Below are 20,965 nucleotides of genomic sequence, written 5' to 3' on the forward strand. Positions count from 1 at the left end.
TTTTCCTACAGTTGTTCATCTCTGAGTTGCCTCACCTTCCATTTTCCACTTTCCACACACCTCTTTGACTAGACCTCTCAGCTGACTACCTGGCATGGTCCTGTTCTCCTGTAGCTCTCCTGCCTGGCTACCAGCTGATGCCCAGCAGTAGAATGATGGCTGTGAAATACATAGGTTCCTAGGGTTTCTGACATACATTTTCCTGGAAACTGAAGAACTGATGACAAAGAAGGAAGAACACTGGGCTAGGAATCCAGAGTCTGAGTTTAAGTTCCTGAACTGAACTAGCTGCTGTGACTTTGGACACATCATTTCTCCTCTCTGGGCCTGTTTTACCATCTAGAAAGTGGACCCACTGACACCCTTTCCAGTCTTAAGAGGGTTCATCTCTAGTTCTGGATCTGTAGTTCTCAGTGCCATCCCTGTACCCTTGCAAATAATACCTGCACTGCTATCCTGAGCTCTAGGGCTTTTGCACCTTCTGCACTCACTGCAAGGCAAGAGATCAGGGATTGGGGAGCCCTGGGCTCCTGGAATCTCCATAGCCAAAGAAATCTTGCACCAGCCTTTCTCTTTCCACCCAAAGCAGAGGCCCCATGCCCTGCACGTTCACTCGTTTCCTGCCTGCTCTCCTCAGTTCCCCTCAGGGAACTAGGTTTTTTGGTTTTGTTTTTATTTTTTTGAAGGGAGACGTTCCCAGGAACATTCCCAGTCTCTTCACTGTGAGTCATGGAACAACCGTCACATGTAATATAATTCAATAACTCTTTGTGAACAGTGGGAACCAGCGATTTTTTCCCTCAAGATTTTTCACTCAGAATTCAACTAATTGGTTATGATAATTAGCAGAAATGTAGCTCTCTATTGCTCCTTTGGGAGCAGACCAACTAGAATATTATAGGCAGCTACTCCTACCCAGCGCCACACACACGCAAGTCCAGCAGACATCTTTATTAGCATGCAGCTCCTATCAGCTATGCAAAAGCCATAATTTTTTTAAGTCTGTCTTCGCTTTTCCAGAACCTTCCTATGAGCCTGCAGCTGCGAAGAGGCCCAAAACATGAACCTGCCATTGAGGAGACCCCAGGAGAGAAAAGTCTCAATCTATTTTTTAAACCATGCCTTCTTTGTATAAAAACAAACCTCTCTTGGAGTTCCCGTAGTGGCTCAGTGGTTAACGAACCCAACTAGCATCCATGAACACGCATGTTTGATCCCTGGCCTCGCTCAGTGGGTTAAGGATCTGGCATTGCCATGAACTGTGGTGTAGGTCGCAGATGTGGCTGGGTTCCTGAATTGCTGTGGCTCTGGTGTAGGCAGGTGGCTACAGCTCCAATTCGACCCCTAGCCTGAGAACCTCCATATGCCGCAGGTGTGGACCTAAAAAAACCAAAAAGAAAGAAAGAAACCTCTCTTTTCCTTCCTAATCCAATACCTCAAATTAAATTATAGAGTGGATAAAGCCAACAGTAAGATGTTCTATGTTTTTTCTTCAAATCAAATCAAAGAACTTGGCTGTCTCTGCCTTATCCACACATGGTTGAGAATCACGGATCTGGTAGGAGAGGACTCTGTCAGTCTTTCAGCTTTCTCAACTTGGATGTGTAGAGGAGCCATGAGGCCAGAGACCACCCAGGCTTTGGTGGAGGGCAGACCTGGGTCCAGGTTCCGAGAGCTGTGATCTTGAGGACATTTATCATCCAGGGAAAGTGGGGTCCAACCTCTCTGAGCTAGTTTCCATGTTTCCAGAATGAAGGAAATAGCTGACACTCACCTTTGGTTGTCATGAGGATTAAGTGAGCTATGTGAATTGTTATATGATATAGATAATACTAAGAGGCTTTTCTATATGCAGGGGCTCTTTCAAGTGTTTTACAAGCTCATCTACTCCTCATAGTAATCCTAGAGGTAGCTACTGCTTTCCCATTTTACATGAGGGAAAATTGAGGCTTTAAGAAATTAAGTCCCTTGCCCAGTGTTCGGCACTTATTAAATGACCAAGAAGGGACTTAAACCCAGATCTGTCAGACCCCATGAGAAGTGTTTTGCACCATTATGTCCTGTGCTTCCCAGTGTGCACGTTAGCTCCCTTGGCTTTATCAGCAATACTACCACTTATATTAAGACCCACCATACTACTAATATTTCTACAAGGACAGGTGTTTTTTGTTTGTTTGTTTTGCCTTTTTTTTTTTTTTTTTTTTTTTTTTTGCTTTTTTTAGGGCCGCTCCCACGGCATATGGAGGTTCTCAGGCTAGAGGTCGAATCAGAGCTGTAGTCGCTGGCCTACGCCACAGCCACAGCAACACAGGATCCAAGCCTACACCACAGGTCACGGCAACATTGGATCCTTAACCCACTGAGCAAGGTCAGGGATCGAACCTGCAACCTCATGGTTCCTAGTCAGATTCGTTAACCACTGAGCCAGGACGGGAACTCCCAAGGACAGGTGTCTTAGTACACTTGGGCTGCCATAACAAAATACCATAGAGGGTGATTTAAAAAACAGAGGTTTATTTTCTCAAGTTCTGGCGGCTAGAAATCTAAGATGAAGATTTTTGTCAGTTTGGTTTCTGATGAGAGCTCTCTTCCTGGCTTGCAGATAGCTAGCTTCTTGCTCTGTTCTCACGTGGTCTTTCCTTGGTGTTTACATGGGGGGAAAGAGAGAGCATTGGTGTCTTTTCTGATATGGACAGTAATTCGATTAGATCAGGGCCCCACCAGTGTAACCTGATTTAACCTTAATTACTTCTTTAGATGCCGCATGTCTAAATACAGCCACCTGGGGATTAGGACTCCACACATGAATTCGCAGAGGACACAAACATTCAGTTGATAACTGCAAGGCTATTGGGTTTGTTCACTGTTCTACCCCTAGTGTTTAGAACTATCTGGTACAGAGATGGCACTCAGCAAATATTGGTTGAATGTATGAGTTAATAAATGAATGAGTACGCAATGAACTTGAATTAATATAGGACACTGATTCTAAACCTTTTCACCAGAAGGGATTCATTTTATTAATTTCTTCCCATGAGCCTCATGCTTTGATAAATTTCATCTTCCAAGATGAGACTGGTAACAAATTAGCTTTTCCCAAGTTTAATTAATCAAAGACAAATAAATCACTAACCAGTACTTCTAATCAGCATGAAAGATGTAAGCATTGTAACCAGCCTGAGTTGTTTAAGGCTAGGCTGAAGCAATGACCTGTTGCGTAGATGCTCTAACTGCGAGCAAATGAATAATTACTCCCAAGTTTTCAAAATTCCAAAACTAGCTTATGAATCGTAGGGATCTGGGCACCTCGGTTTGGGAAACACTTTCTTAGTGTGATCTATGTCATACAAAATTGGCCTCTCATCGAAAGTTTCGGTTCCAATGTGAGCAATTAAGAAAACATGCATTTAGTCAAAATTATCTTTGAAAATCCATTAAGTCACCCAGATTCAAGGTTTTGTACATAGTCTTCTGCAGCAGTGCATCTGTAAATTTGCAGTGTATGCAGTAATGTGCAGCACACAATCAAGCCTTTTTGTGCAAACCATAATTGAATATGTAGCATGTAATTATGTATAATCGAATATCCAATATACACATATGGTTGAATTAAATTAAATGTACACATGATGTGACTCAATCATAATGTTTTCATATATACAAAATAGTACATATAATAAATATTTATATTATAAAGAGTAATTAAATAATTCCAATCAGATTTAAGAAATAGGACATTGCCAAGGGTTTTAAATTCTTACATTGCCCTCCCTCCTAACATCCCTCTCCCTACTCTCTCCTAGCTTAAAACTGTCCTGCATTTTGCTTTGCTTTCCAACTTTACAACATGTTTGTATTACTAAACAATACATCATTTAGGTTTGTTTGTATTGAGCTTTATATAAATGGTATCATATGGCAAGTATTCATGTGTAATTTATATTATGTAAATGTTTTTGCACAACACTGTTTCTGTTTCAACACATGTAGCTATAGTTCATTCATTTTCACTGCTCTATAGAAAATTACTTTTCAACTTAAGGTGTTCCTTTTCCTGAATTTAGTTTTTGTTTTTGTTTTTGTCTTTTTGCCTGTTCTAGGGCCGCTCCCTCGGCATATGGAGGTTCTCAGGCTAGGGGTCTAATCGGAGTTGTAGCTACTGGCCTACGCCAGAGCCACAGCAACATGGGATCCAAGTCACCTCTGCAACCTACACCACAGCTCTCGTCAACACCGGATCCCTAACCCACTGAGCAAGGCTAGGGATTGAACCCGCAACCTCATGGTTCCTAGTCGGATTCATTAACCACTGAGCCACGACAGGAACTCCTGAATTTAGTTATTTTTATCTAATATTAGTTACAGAATACAAATGCATCAACATAGAACACTAACACTATCGTTGCAACAAACAACTCCCAATCTGAGTGGCGTTAACAAAATAAAAATTTCATTTTCTGGAGTTCCTGCTGTGGCACAGTGGGTTAAGAATGGAACTGCAGCGGCTCAGGTCACTGCAGAGGAGCAGGTTCAATCCCTGCCAAGGCACAATGAGTTAAAGGATCTGGTGTTGCTGCAGCTGCAGTGTAGGCTACAGCTCAGACTCAATCCCTGGCCTGGGAATTTCCATATGCCATGGTGCAGCCGTAAAAAAAAAATGTCATTTTCTGTTCACATCACAGTCCAAAGTGAGTGGGCAACTCCACTAGACTTATCTTCTCCAAAAAGTAACTCAGGAATCCAGGCTCCTTTCATCTTGTGACACCAAGATCTTCAACATTGACTTTCTGGTAGCCATGGAAAAAGAGAACAAGAAAGATACCTTGGGGTTCAGAAGAGGCTGGGACATGCCTTCTCTATGCGCAGAAAAGGAAATAGATATGCTATAAAAAGAGTTCACTGAGCTTAGGATAAGAGCATTGGCTTGAATAAAGCTGAAAAGTTCTCTAAACTCCTTTGGTTTTATTATTCAGTGAATTTTTTTTAGCACCAACTATATGCCAGGTAATGGTTGAGTAACAACTATGGCATCTTTGATGAGGACCTGCCCACCCTCTGTTTCAGCATTCCCCAGGCCAGGATACTCACTGGCCCCAAGGAAGCAATTCCCATATTTGTACATCTTGGACTGATTATTACTCATTATGCACATGTCAAGTAGTAATGACAAGGACCAGGTGTTTCTGTCCTTATACAACAATGTAGAGGACTCAAGGTGACCTACAGGCCAGATTTGTTGCTGGGGTCACCAATGCTGGGGTCCTCTATGACAAGGACAGTAATTATTTATTTTGAACATGATACCCCACTGCGAATTTTTGGTCTTTTTCATGTTCCAACAAATTGTCATATAGTGTTTTCCAAAGTTGGGATCTATTAGATGTCTCCAGATCCCAAAATAGTTGAGCCAGCTGGGTTTTGCCTTTACCCAACTGTTCCCCAGTTTTTCTCTGTACCCTGGTGCACATGCGTGTGTGTACCCTTGCACACATGCATACTGAGACTAATGTATTATTTTATAACTGATGAAGACATTTTCAACTCTGCTCTTTAAGATTTCATAATACTTCCAATACCTAGAGTCTAGCACAAGCACACCACATCTTTAACACAGATACTTCAAAGAGGTATGTTTGATACTATCAACAGACTCTGTAGAGGACAGGGACATTTGTAAGAATACAGGGGAACATGTTAAGATAGGGCTCAGGTTTTTTTTAAAAGGCACCAACACAAATATATCTTGTTCCCAGAAAGTCATGCTGAAACTTTCCTGCACCCAAAAATACTTTGAATTCAGTGAATTCTAACTCCTGTGCCTTATCTCTTCTGTTGCCCTTGAGTTCATATGAAATCAAATAACCATTTTGCATATATATATATATGTCATGGGAAAATTTAAGGGTAAACAGCTTGAATTCAAATGTACTAGTTATGCTTAGGTAAGAAGTTGGCAAACTTTTTTCTGTAAAGAGCTAGATAGTAAATATTTTAGGCTTTTGCATGCCATATGTTCTCTGTTGCACGCATTCAGCTTCACCGTTAAAGCATGAAAGTGGCCAGAAATGAATGGATGTGAACGTGTTCCAATAAAACTGTGTTTATAAAAACAAGCAGTAAGCCAGATTTGGCCCAAGGGCATAGTTTCTAATGCCTAATTCAGGCCATAAAGCCTGAAGCCCTTGAGAAAGTAAGAATTGCCCCAGAATTGGGTTGGGTATAGGAAAAGATTCCCAGTGTCAGTCGTCTGAGGAAAGGGAGGTAAAACTAGGAAGGCACACCTGAAACCATGCAGGAAGGGCTCTCCTATCTTTCTTTGAGCTTAATTTGCTTGTGTCTCAACTTGGAAGATTGTAGACTTGCCAGTGAGAAGAAGGTAAGAGAAAAATAATGGCCTCTGCCACTGCCCTGGGGGGCACTTTCAGACCTCCACAAAGAAGAAAACTTGATCTTCCCTCCATGCTAGAAGGAGGGTGAACTCTGCATTATGAAGCACTTTATCTAGCACCCTACCATCCTGCTTTGCCCCCTCACAACTGCCCTGTTCCATCTTCTACTGCAACTGCCACCCCTACCCTATGAGAAGAAAATCAAATTCCCCATTAAGTTTCCCACACCCGCTCCTCCTCCCATCTTCCCCATCTCAGTAACTGTCAACTCCCTTCTTCTACTTCTGAAGTCACAAAGCCTCAGAGACAACCCTGACACTTTTTTTCTTTCCCCACCATTAACTGTGGTTGCAATTCAACCTCTTCTCATCACAGCTACTCCCCTGTTCAGAGCTACCTCTTCCCCCACCATTAACTGTGGTTGCAATTCAACCTCTTCTCATCACAGCTACTCCCCTGTTCAGAGCTACCTCTTCCCCCATCTCTAGTCCCTCAGAGATCTTATCAAGTCCCTGACTTTAAACACATCTATCTATACATGACAACTTCCAAATGTACACCTCCAACCAGACCACCCCGAGAGTGGTACTCCCCATTGCACTGACTTCACCATCTTTACATGAGCAGACTTTACATACTCAAATCTGGACTCCTTATCTTCCTCTTTGATTCAGTTTTTCTGCAGTTTTCCCCATTTCAGTAAACAAGAACTCTGTCTTTCCACTGGCTTGGACCAAAATCTGTGAGTGTGTGTGTGTGTGTGTGTGTGTGTGTGTGTGTGTGGTATCTATCTGTCTCTTTCTCTCTCTCTTCCTCTCTCTTCCTTCCTGCCTCCCTCTTACCATTTCTCCCTCCCCAACTCCACCCCCATCTAATCCACCAGCAACTCCTGCTGGCTCTACCTTTAAAACCCCTCTACTGTATCACATTAGCCCACTGCCCTCTTAGACAGTCATAATAACCTTCTGCCTCCTTGTTTCCAACGTCGTCTCCCTACAGTCTATTCTCAACCCAAAAAGCAGGGTGTTATTTTAAAACTCCAGTCAGATGATGTCACTCCTCTACTCATAACTCTTCTACCTCTGGATTCTTTGTCTAAGTTTTGCCTACACAATTAACTATAAACTAGAAAGAAAAGAAAATGATGGACTCTGCTGCTCATGGTCACTAGAAAGCCCCAGGATGTTCACTCTGCTTTGATGCCTAACCAGATCAAAAACTTGTCTATTTCTGCTTAAGAAATGTTCATCTACTCTGATATCAGAAAAAGATGTTCTTCTCTTTTTCTTTTTCTTTTTTTGGCCAATTCTCTTGAACCTACTGCATGAATAGTTGGTCACTGTGATGATTCAAACAAATTTTATAAGAAGTAGCACTTTATTTTCTAAATACTTAAGGACCACAGCCTTTTAATAAAGGTTAGAAAATATACCAAGATGAGCCCTTCAATCTCATATAATTTTTCACATAATCACACCTATGTATTCATATCTGTCCCATCATCTCAACCATATGGGTTGGTTAGAAGCAAGTCACAGGTTCTGTCCACACTCTAAACAAAGGAACCACACCAGGTCATCTCCAGGAGATAAAAATCTTGGGCATCTTAAGAGTCTGTCCAGCACACAGAGCACACTGACAGAACCTCAGGGGGGAAGCTCTAGTGTTGTTGTGTGCTTGTAGAAAATAATAGGTATTTTTAAAATAACTTGCCATAGCTTACTTCTATCATTGACCTGACAAACTGGTAAGTGAAGTGACAGTTTCAAGCCAGGGGTTTGGAAGTCTTTAAGTTCTCCACTTCAGATTTGTGTACTTTAGATATGCTATAACTTAAATAGTTCTGGAGTTTTTACTTTGTTATAATTTCCCTTTAAGTAGGCATAATTTATTTCTTCTTTTGAGTTGTATGCTGGCTGTGTAACCTAATTTTTAAAACTGAATCCTGATCATTTTCCTTGTTGTTTTAAATAACAAAAGAAATTCTAATTTAATTCTTATTCAACCAAAACAAAGCAAAAATCCCGATTTTAACATAGTGTTACCCCCTGAAGAGACTGGAAAAGTAAAGCATGGTTGTTTCATTTTAAGGCTTGGTCTCTTAAATAAGCTGACAAAAAAAATGTATTTCGATTGAATTTATCAAATGTTTATTATTTTTTGCCACCATTATTTGGGGGTAATTATGGCTCTATAATTCAGTAAACATGTTCTGATGTAAACAACTGTGAAAATTGCATTTTTGAATGCTCCAACTGTGCCCACAACATAATCAGAGGCAGTAATTTTTTACTCAGACTAATAATTAGAAGTAATTAACTACTAGAAGCAATTAGGAATAGTATTTTATTCCTTAACATAATTTAATGAGCTGCTTTTTCAATGCGTGTTTGAATATTTAGCAACCAGTAATTACATTTAGAGAAAAGAAAGAAGTATGCCTATTTAGTTAACAATCCTAGATGCCAGGCACATGTGTCAGTCTGGCCATTAACAGGGAGTTTTGACAAGTCACTGGGTAGAATCCTGCTGAAAATGAGAGCTCTGTGATAAACTTGGAAAGAAATGGTCTCAGGATTTCATATCGGTTCAATCATTGGATCATATTTACTAGGTATTTACTAGGTATTGTGTCATCTCTGCTAGGCACTGTTGATATAAGAATGAATGAGAGAGGCATAGCACCCCCTAACCTCCACCCCAAAGAGGTTACACTTCAGAGAAAGGTTTAGATAAACGTGGTAGCATGGTAGGAAGTTTAAGATGCTATAGGAGTATAGCCTAGAGAAGGTTTTTTTGTTTTGTTTTTGATTGGCACATAAACCATGGTGTTAACTAGATGAAGATGAGAGAGAGGAAGCTCTGGCACTAGCAAAACCCAGATGAAATGCCTCTGAGATGGGAGTGAGTGGGCACCTCCACAGAACTAAAGACCCTGCCGGCTGGAGCAGACAGAGCAGGGGGAAGAGTAAGAGCCGGCAGGATCCCTGTATGCACAGCCACCCCAGCCACATTAAGGGGTGCAGTCTTCACCTTAAGGACAATGCTGGAGCACTGAAGGGATCTAAGCTATGCAATGACACCATAAGATTTGCCTCTTTAAAAGATCTTTCTGGCAGCTAGTCAAGATGGAATGAGAAAAGGCGAGAGGAGATTTGGGGAAGTATGCGAATAGCTGTTCAGCTGAAAGTTACTGTAGCTTTAACTATGGTAATGGATGGGATGGAGAAATATAGACTGAATCATGAAATAGACAGGGCTTGATGATGGATGGAATAAAAATGGTGACAGAAAGAGAAGGGAGCTGACAGGGACAGCTGAGTGGTCATGGGAATTAATCTAAGGAATACAAGGGTAGCATCAGGTTGCGTTATTGACTGGCATGCTTTCGGAGCTAGAGGTGCTCAAAGATGTCAAGCGGAGCCATTGAGTCAGCAGAGTGTATACCCACCCTTTCAGAGCTTGGGCGACAGACCTCAGCTGGAAGTATATGTTTTGGAGTCTCATCAGCCTATAGGAAGAGAGAGTTTCATCTAATTGAAAGAGGATTTAGAGTAAGGAGAAAATCCAAGCTAGAACTGAGCCTGGAGAAACTCCATATACACAACCCCAGCAACTAGGCACTCCTCGCCCCTCCCACATCCTCCCAGTTGTTCCTCAGGAGCCCCAGTGGAGACTCATACATGCTGATGTTGCTTCCCCCTTCGTTCTTTTCAGTGATATTCCTTTGCCCACAAGTCTTTCAAGGGAGGCACCGCTGCTGCTACTGCTGCTGATACTGCCTGATAGGAACTGAATCCTGCTTTTCTTCCTAGGGTCTTTTCTTGTTCCCAAAGGGGCAGACCCAGCTACGAAGAGTGCTGTGCTCTCCTCAGTCTTCCTGTGTTACTGCATCCACACTAACTTCAGTGCACAAATGACAAGTCCCCTCTGAAACTCTGGAGAGCATTCTCTCTATATGGAACACACTACCTGCTCTCCACCTCAAGATCAGCCCACACGGCAGGTTAGGGAAGATGCCATGCTAGTCTCCTCAGTGTCTCTTCTCTGTCCTATAATGACCCACTCCCTAGGCTCGTGCACATAGAAACCGGATTGGGGGGTGGTCACTGAGGACATGCTGATCCACTCATTAGATGAAACCAATCTTTGCAACCCTGTTTTGCTTCAGTTTCATTTCTGTACTACCCTTCGGAAAAAAATCGGTGGTTATACTCTGGTCTGGAGCCAGTACCAAGGAAATCAACATTTCTATGTTTTGCAGTTTAGGGAATCATCTTTTTTTTTTATCGTTTTAAATTTCCATAACAATCCTGTGAGGAAGATGTCATTATCCTCATGACATAGATAAGGAAACCAAGGCTCAGAGAAGTTAATTACTGGACTCACAGAGCTAAGGTTGTGGAACAGTAATTGAAAACCATATCTTATAACTCTAAATTTTAGGTACGTATTATACCAGGCTCAAGGCTGCTCAAATTGGAAGAACCACAATTGTTAAGAGATTTCATAAGTTTATGTCGCTACGACGTGTGAAATCTAAAAGATACATGATAGGATTGTCCAGGGAAGACAAGACTAAGAAAACTTTTGATCACAACTAGTTATGAAAAAGCTGAAAAATTCAGCAGCAGAGTCTTAATTTCAGGAAGAATCTTTTGGGAGTACTGAGAAAAGATAAAGTGTTATGAATTCAGAGACAAAAACAAATGAAAAACAAATTATCCAGATCTCCCTTTGTTATTGCAGCATTAAGTAGAAAAATAATTGGAACCATGTATGTGGTCCATCACTGGAAAAACAATCACCTGTAGTGCTTGGTAAAATGCAGATTCCCTGGCCTTGCCCCAGACCTGTTGTCTCTGAATTCCTAGAGATGAGACCCAGTAATTTGCATTTTTAAAAGATATTCAGTAATTCTTTTACAACCTGAAGTTAGAAAGCTACTGAAATAGACCATTCAAAACTGTTTATTGGCCCAGCAGCAGAAAATGAGAACAGCAGCTGGGTGCAGGACAGACTAAAATTTCTCAGTATAATGATTTTCACACTAAGTGTAAGCCTTAGAGCCCTGGAGGAGTTCTAATCAATAGAGGCAGGTGTTGTGGGAAAGGAAACTAAATTTGGCTGTGGAAATTTCAAGTTCCTACTTTGCCAAATCAGTCAGAAAAAAATCATATATTTCTGAGCCTGTTTCCTAATCTAAAAATTATGAGATTAATTTCTGCCTTGCAAGGTTATTTTAAACATTAAATAGTATTTAGGGGGTGGGACTTTGAGGAAGTATACAAAAACTTTGTGCATTTTGTTTGATGTATGTTTTCATGAGTTCTCATCCATGCATCAGTACTGGAGGACCTCAGCTATTTGTAAACATCAAAATCAAGCCATGACCATGAGGCCTTAACAAGTTGAGTTCTCAGTGCCCCAAAGATGCCAGTTTCCTATTTAATTTTGTTGCAAAAGATGTATGGCTGCAGGATATATATTAGCTGTACATCAAGCTAATTGCTGCCATGGGGAGGAAACAGGTGAGGGCCAAGCAAACTTTATCTTTTTCCTTCAGTTTTCCCATTATATTTTCTTCTGCAGCTTCAAAGTGGGGACCATCTCCATCCTCTCCCACAAAAAGCAACACAGATTATTCTCTGAAAAGCAAACTTATCCTTATGCACGTTCTGAATTGTATGTAAGACATAGTTTTCATAAAGTGTTTTTTAATTATCTTGCCCCAGAACATTTTATTATTAAAATATTTACTGGACTCCTAAACATATAGCACAATAAAGTTGATTAAGAACCTTCTTTTATTTAATTCTGGGTGATATATATGAAAAATATCATTACTTCATCTTAAATTGGCTTTCACTTTCTTTTCCCCTACCCAGTGTTTCATCTTGTCCTCAAAATACCTGTATATCCCTTGCATTTCCATGATCAGTCAGCAAGCATTTACCCACAAGATTCCTGCTTCTAAAAGCAGTCAAATTATTACACCCCAAATTCCCTTTTTCTCCTCCTTCACTGTATTTTCTTGGCACTAGGTAGGAATGAGCTTAATTCAACTAGGAATGTGTTTTGCTACTTTCTTAGGGAGGGAGATAAGTTAAACTATCCAGTATGTCCTTATATGGATCTTAGAAGCAAAGAGTCTTAGAAAACTAAAAATGGATGAAAAGGGAAAGAAAAAAAGAAGAGAATTTGCCTATACCAAGCACCTTCTACACAAAAAGCACTAGACTAGGAACTTCAGATTCATTGCTTTATTTAATTGCTGTTCCTTACCCCAACCACAGGCTTTAATGTTAATCCCTCCTAGGAAGTCCCCATCTACGGCCACACTTACAGTGGACATTTTATTTTGCTGGAAAAATCCATTCAAGGAATGACAGAATGAGTGTTTTTAACTGAAGTTTTTAAAACACTATCCTTTACTGGGCCCCTTGGGCAGATGTATGTAAATATATGCACAAAGATCCATTGATGATTGTCCTAGAGCCAATGACAACATGGAACCAACCTCATAATTCTTCGATTAGAGAGCCTTGTTTTTCCAAAAATTTTCACTTCCTGTCCAAGCCAAAGTTCATTTTGTGCCTAGGCAGTGAAAGAAATCTCCTGAAGTTATTTCAAAAGCACCTGGGGTTGTTTGGGGGAGAAGACGCAACAAGGAACCTCACAGAAGACCCAAGACTTAAACAAACACAAGTAGTTCTCACGGGGCTGGAACTGGGAAGTTGGAATTTTACTTTTCTATCTCTCAGAGGCAAGGTAGTCTCTCTGAACTCTGCTTCCCTCTGATATCAGCTCTGTTTTTCCTCAGCAGTCTTGTCCGGGACCCAGCCCAGTACCCAAGGCTCAACTCCACATCACTTCCAGGTAAGCATTTTGGGTATACTGACACCTCTGTGTCTCTTCATTCACTTATACAATGATTCTCTTTGGGTTCTGCATCTTTTTCCGGTCTAGTTAGCGTGGCTGGGGTGGGTTATGAGGCACACAAGGAAAAAAATCTCAAGGGTTGAGTATGAACAGATCAAATGAGAAGGGGAAGTTGGCATGGAAAACTGATTGCCACCTTCAGTGAAACATTCAAACTTATAAGTGGATTTTCTGATGAATTATTTATGGTTTCCTCCTCCCCTCTTGCCTTTACTTTTCTTTTCATAGAATACCAGAGGATAAAAGAATTGAGCTATAGGTCTAAAGCAATATTTTGGAATTCCTTTAATTAAACAATAAGTTTATGACTCAGGGACAGAGCAAATATATCTGCTCCTCCTAACACACGCATACACACACACATACACACACACACCCCCACCTATCCCAAGTACTTAGCATATACAAATACACAGATAAATACTTAACAAATATTCACTAAATGACAAATAAATAAATGAGTGAATGAATGATTGGACAAATAAAATGTGTATGTTTTTATAGATCTAAGTTCTTATAGCCAGTAGGAACATTCAACAGAAATGTTTTGCCCATGTGTAATTAACTTAGCTTCACTTCTTATAATATGAAGAAGCAATATAGTATAGAGATAAAGAGCATGGGCTCTGGAGACAGACTTCCTGAATCGAATTATTGTGATCTTGGACAATTTATTTAACTTCTCTGTGCCTCTGATTTCTCTTCTTGGGGTTGAAGATAATAGTATTAACCTTAGAGGGTTGGTGTGAAGATTTAAAGAGTTAATATAAGAAATGTTCTTGGAAGAGTTTTTGGCAGTAATTGCTGAATAAAAAATTGTAATACTTGTGTATTACAATTACACAAGTGAGTTGTTTCCATAAATTTTATATAATTTTGACAAATATTTATTGGTGTATGTACATTAGAGATGTGTGAACAATATGTATGTATATTGTTTTGGGTTAGGGATCTGGGGTTGTCACTGCAGTGGCTCAGCTTGCTGTTGTGTCAGAGGTTCGATCCCTGGCCCAGGAACTTCCACATGCTAGGGTATGGCATATGTATACACACATATGTACACACATATAGGCATATGTATACACACATATGTACACATTATGACCTTATGGAAAAGAAGGATTAATCTGGGAATCCATTGAGAAAGACAACTGCAAAAGCAAATAACTCAAGAAGTTGAATTAAAAAGAAAAATGCTACATCAAAGTACCCATAAGATTATGAGAAATAAGAATAAGAGGTAAATTCTGCCTGGAAGTCATCTCATATATGGCTCAGAAATTCCAATGGCTAGGAAAGTTTGACAGTTTGTATAAGAACTGAGGTCAAACCTGAATTGGTTAAAAGCCCACCCACAAAGAAGCAGGGGTGAGAGGGAAATGGGAGTAGCAAAGGCAGTATGTAAGGCCTGGGGGATAATTTGGAACCAAATCCTGACCTGAGAATCATAGGGCCTTGTCTGCTAAGTTCATGTTGAATTTGATCCAAAAGAAATAATGCATTCCTCTCCAATTAGCATCCTGGGTAGAGCTAATTTTGGCTGAGACAAACCCAAAATGTGGCCAGGTCCTAAAATCTGTGAATTGCACTTCCTGGCCAAGGATAATAAGCTGACATTGCCCCTACCCAATGCTCCATCTCTCAAAACCTCCCACAGCCTTTCCTCACTCCATCTGTTCAACAAATTCCAAATGTAGCTATTAGCTATCAAAAGATACATTGATCTGGGAGATGACACCTGTGGAGAAGCCCTCTTTCCTTTCCTCCATACAAATACGATGACATTGTCCTATGTCTCCTCCCATTCAACTGAGTTCTTTACTTTCTGCTTGTGGCATGGACTCGAGAATAAATCACTTTCTTAGACTATGCTCACCCTGTAGAGTTTCTTCTTGGGATCCTGGGGAGACATTTGTATAAATAAAAACCTATTTTCCAATTGATTCTCAAGGTCATTCCTGGACTGCTACATTATCATTTAGAACTGATTTGCTGTGAGGATTCACTCTGAATGTTTTTGTCTCAAACTCTAAAGCCGTGTCAAGGTCTGAAAGAAGAAATCCCTGTGTGTTTAAGAACCACATATTTTAAAATGTCTCCCTTCTATTTAATAGAGTTAGAAGAGAAAATGAGCTGGCCTGAGGGCTGGAGAAAAAATTGTAGAGATTGTTACAAAACCTGATTCAAAAACAAATATCATATAATGAAAACAGCATGACTTCTAGAAATCAACACACCCAGCTCTACCAATTACCACCTGTGTGGCCCTGGATGTGTGGCTTAACAAATACCTGCCCCAAAGGACTAAAATGAAAATTCAATTACACAATGTTTGTAATTACCTAGCTCAGTGGTACTCCAAAGTTTGCCTCTTCCTCCTTAAACTTCTTATGATAAATGAAATATTCAGCAGAAACAAAGGATCTTGAGAAAGGAGAAATGATGTGAAGCCACCCAGTCAAATGTGGTAAATTTCTACTTATTATTCATGCAAGAATTCTTTATCATGTTTCTGTTTGGAATGGTTTTCAGGTCCAGTATGGTATGTGGGGCATACAAAATTGAAAAATAGATTCTACCCTCAAGATGCTTAAAATCTAATACTTGGTAAAAGAAACACTAAGGTATAAGTCAGATCATAATCTGTAAGGTATGTCATATCAGATCTGAAGAGGTTCTAATCTAAAGGGTACTCAAGATTTCGGAAGTCAAGAGATGCATGTAGTTTCTACATATGAAGAAGGAATTGTGGGCTGGAAATAGAAATATACAGGTCATCTGCCATTTAAAACTATTGTTGAAATACTAAGTTCGTGTCGAGGAGTTTTGGGTTAGGGACATGGGGTTGTCACAGCAGTGGCTCAGCTTGCTGTTGTGTCAGAGGTTCGATCCCTGGCCCAGGAACTTCCACATGCTAGGGTATGGCATTAAAAAAAAAAAATAGTTAAACTTCCAGGTGTTGAAAACCTACTGTGAGTCTCCTAATCAAGGGAGTGATGGCTCAGAGAGAATCAGCCAGGAAAAGGAAGGTAGAAAGCTCATCCAGGAGGCAGTCTTTAAGGGAGTCCACATCGTATGGATGCAGTTTATAGTGTGTGTTTTCATCCTGTTACCCCTTGCATTCAGTAGCATGTTGAATGGCTAAGTGTATCACTTGTTCTCAACTGAGTGGTTCTTTTGCTCATCTGGCTGGTAGGGATTAATATGATTACATTTAGTTGGTGGATAAGTTCAGGGCTGGGCTCAGCTAGAGACCCTGCGATGGCTAGAGTCCTTTCTCCTCACTCTCTCTACAGAGTCTCGAAGCCTCTTTTTATTTTTATTTTTATTTATGTGGTCTATCCATGTAACTTCTCCACATGATCTCTCCAGCAAGGTAATCAGACTTCTTGCATGGTAGCTCAGGGCTCTGAAGATAGTGAAAGTAAGAGCTTCTAGGGCTTTGTGAAAATTAGGATTGGAGCTTGCATGATATCACTTCACTGCATTCTGTATGTTAAAGTGAGTCACCAGGTGAGCACACATTCAAGGGGAGAAGACAAGTCAAGAATATGGACAGAAGAAAGTATCAGTCAACAGTGGCCATCAATGTAACAGATCATCGCAATGTGTTAAAAGTTAGTAATCTTAAAGTGAGCTATTCCCCCTCCTAGAAATTATAATGCTTGGAAAATACAGAGATGAGCCTTAAGATGAGACCCCATGCCCACATTCTAAGAGAACCTTACCCCTATCCCTCATCCTCTTACACAAACATTCTACAAAAGTTAGAGAAATTAACTCACATGCCGTTTCAGAAGACTAAGCTAGCTCTCCCTGTACACATTCTTGGAAAAGAGCCAACAGTCAATCCACAGGAGAAATGAGAAGGATAATGCCTCATCATTCATTTTGGTGAACTTTATCAGAAACAAATTATCAGAATGGCTAACCCTGACTTCATGCATTCAAAGATGGATCAGATCTAATCCAAGGTGAAGGATAAAAAGAAAAAAGTAGTGGGAATTCTGGAGTGCAAGGGAACACAACTCTCTTGCTTCCAGGGGGGCCAAATAATTCCCAACTGCCGCATCACAAGGATGTGACAAAACCGGGATAAAGAAGGGAGAAGCCACCACTACCTCTATAGAGGGCATGGATTTGAACTTGGACATGACAAAGCAGGAGGGCAGAAAAAGAGATGGTAGAGAGAAATTGTTTATTTGATGATGTTGTATTGCAAATAAACCCAATTAAATGTTTTAATGGATTGTTCATTTTAGAAACTATTTATGCCTTATCCTCAACTTGTGAGATCTTAGTGGCTCTCTGCTTTCTTACCTGAAGAGTTAAGATTAAAAACTACTGTCAAGAACTGAAAAGTAATAGAGTAACCTAGGGTTCCCGGAGAGTCTGAAATGGAAAGAATCCTACTGTGTTTTTAATCTTCTGTTTCAGAATCAAAGTGATGAAGTGGATGGTCAGACACTGGTGATAAACATGGGGATTTGGGGAATAAACAGGAATAAACATGGGGATTTGGGGAAAAGAAAAAACACAAAATTCCCCTCAGATGTTTTGCGAAATCCATGAGAATTTGCAACATTTGATGGAATTAAGAGAACCAACTAATGATGTGGAGTCACTCAGAGACCAGCAAAAAGTCATCACCACTCCTTTGGTTGAAGGGATAAAGGAAGGAAATAATGTTACTGAAGTCAGGTGAGGCCTGAAACCCTGGAGAAGAAAATATCTCCAGAAGCTATTGGGTAGGGGATGCTGTCACTCTCTAAGCTGCGACATTGAAAAAGGGGAAGGATGAGGACATAAATGCGCCAAACTTTCCTCAAACTCCCTTCACTTTCCAATCTCCTAGTGGTGTATGTCATTGCCTGAGTCAAACCATAAGCCAGAGGACAATAGATCCCATAATATAATCCAAACAACCCAGTACCCAGCAATACACAGAGCTGAGTGGGAAGGAGGAAAAAAAAAAAAAGTGGACTAGCAAGGTGAGGAGGCAGGCATCAAATGAAAAATAACCAGCACAATCACAAACAATGGGAGGGGGTGGAGAGTAATAACCACAAGTCACAGCCCTAGTAATAGGAGTATAATCAACTCTTTAAAACAGTTAAAATTATTTTCAAAGATTCACATAGGAAACACTGAAAATAATTTTATTCACTCCATATTACATATTTATTACAGATTACAGAAGAAATTATGGGCAGAGCTTGAGAGTTATTGTGGAACACTACTTAAAGGGCAAAAGATTCTAACTAAAGGAATCTAGCACCACCAAGCTGTGAAAATTACACTTTCAAAAATAATTATTATAACCTTATGGTTAATTGAAACAAATTGTACCTGTAAAAGCCTATTAGTTCATAATAATACCCCAAAGAGGAAATTCAACATTAAGTACAAAAAATGCAGGTGTGAAACAAAATACTGATGAATACAATAAGGAATGTTTAATTTTTTAGGAAGTTTAGAGTATAGATATCTATGAGGATTTTGTTTCTTTTATTCAGTAAACATCTATTTATAAAGTTTCAATATATGCTATTTCCGTCTCTATTAGAGGAGAAAGTGAATACATAGAACACAAGTGAGACAAGTACTCTTTGAGATTATATATAACAAGTACAAAGATAGCTTAAAATATGTTCTAAAATTGTATTGGGGAAATAACTATTAAAAAAAATATGTTCTAAGATTGTAAGACTCATGTTCTCAAAGAAGAGATAACTATACATTCTTCATCTCCAAGAAGAAGCTAGTGATGGATAATTAAATTATCACATATTAATAACATACACATTTAATAATACAAACAGATAAGGTCAATATATCATAAAACAGTCAGTAGGTCATGCAGCATGGGCCAAGTGAGACTTTTTTTTTTTTTTTTTTTTGGTCTTTTTTTGTCTTTGTTGTTGTTGCTATTTCTTGGGCCGCTCCCGTGGCATATGGAGGTTCCCAGGCTAGGGGTCGAATCGGAGCTGTAGCCACCGGCCTACGCCAGAGCCACAGCAATGCGGAATACAAGCCGCATCTGCAACCTACACCACAGCTCACGGCAACGCCGGATTGTTAACCCACTGAGCAAGGGCAGGGACCGAACCCGCAACCTCATGGTTCCTAGTCGGATTCGTTAACCACTGCGCCACAACAGGAACTCCCCAAGTGAGACTTTAAATGTACGTCATGACTTCTGCTTCTATTGATGAGGAAGTAAGAGGGTCTGAAATGACCTTCCTTCTGTAAACAACAAGAAAACTGGAATATAAGAAAAGACTACTTTGAGATATTGGACAACATGCATAACAGGACTGTAATCTCTGAAAAAAAATGGAATCAAATGAGGTGAGCCCTACCTCGCCCATTCTGCTTATAGGTAATTTCTGAAATTTGGCACAGGGGAGGAAATCCCATACAAAACACGATGATCTTGCTGAAGTGAAGAGAGAGAGAGACATCAGGGTTCAAGGAGGGGCAGAGTACTTTAGAGGAGGAACCTACACAGAGAAAACGTTACCTAAGTTTACGTGAGTATTAAGTGACTGAATACCAAGCTGCACATATATAAGATAAAATGTCTTGAGCTTGGACAATGAACATGTTCTAGAGAAAGAGTACAGTAGGCAAAAAATTCCAGGAGCTTGCATAGGGCCTGGAATCATTTGAGATCCCACCAGCTAAAATAGAGAGATTTCAGTGAATACATAAGACAATTGTTGAGGCCTCACAAGTTGGGATAAATTAGTTTTAGAGTAATGGATATTCCAAATGCATCCTAAAATGTCTTAAAAGAAAATCTTGAAGGGATGAACTTATTTGCAAATAACTTAATCTCCTGAAAGAAGAAAACTTAACATTCTTTAAAGGAATTTAACAAAATCCAGCTATGAACAACATGAATTTTTTTTTTTTCCTTTTTTGGCTGTACTGCAGCATATGGCAGTTCCCGAACCACAGCTGCAACCTATACCACAGCTGTGACAATGCCAGATCCTTAACCCACTGCACCATGCCAGGGCTCAAACCCACACATCATCAGTGACCTGAGCCTCGCAGAGACAATTCCAGATCCTTAACTTGCTATACCACGTTGGGAACACCAACAACATGAAATTTATAGCATTCCACATTTGTTCAAAAAAATAGATATATAAAAGATCAGGAAATTGTTATCCATAGCCTGGAGAAATATTAGCCAATAGAAAAACAGGTACATAATGGCAGCAATAACACTTGCAAACAGAACATTAAGGCAGCTATTATAAATATGTTTCCTATGCTCAAGTTTGTAATGAAGATATGAACACTAATGAGAAAAATGAAAGATATTTAAAACAGCCAAGTGGAGATTCTAGAGGTGAAAAATAGCAAAAATAAATATTAAACTACATGGAATTAACAGTATACTAGACACTGGACAAGAAAAGACAGAGCAACAGAAACTTTCTAAAGTGAAGCACAGGAAAAAGATTAGAAATAAATTTAAAGAGTCTCATTTTGGGAGTTCCCATTGTAGCTCAATGGCATAAGAACCTAAGTGTCCATAAGGATGCAGGTTTGATCCCTGGCCTTGCTCAGGTGAGTTAAGGATCCAGCATTACCACAAGCTGCAGTACAGGTTGCAGATG

At 39.9% G+C, this 20,965-nt stretch overlaps 1 protein-coding gene across 1 annotated transcript in view; it reads left to right on the forward strand.

Annotated features, from left to right (window-relative positions):
* LOC102165543 (uncharacterized) overlaps positions 1-20,965 on the forward strand; it is a 615,604-nt gene that overhangs the window by 496,508 nt on the left and 98,131 nt on the right. The window contains exon 6 of the mRNA XM_085024289.1: positions 13,213-13,268. The gene's annotated coding sequence lies outside the window, so the exon portion shown is untranslated. The remainder of the gene's footprint in view (positions 1-13,212; positions 13,269-20,965) is intronic.

Source organism: Sus scrofa, chromosome 4 (assembly GCF_054392235.1).
Source record: "Sus scrofa isolate SSC_HxYL_T2T_F1_AM1 chromosome 4, Sscrofa_HxYL_maternal_Yorkshire_Landrace_v2.0, whole genome shotgun sequence".
Classification (NCBI taxonomy): Eukaryota; Metazoa; Chordata; class Mammalia; order Artiodactyla; family Suidae; genus Sus; species Sus scrofa.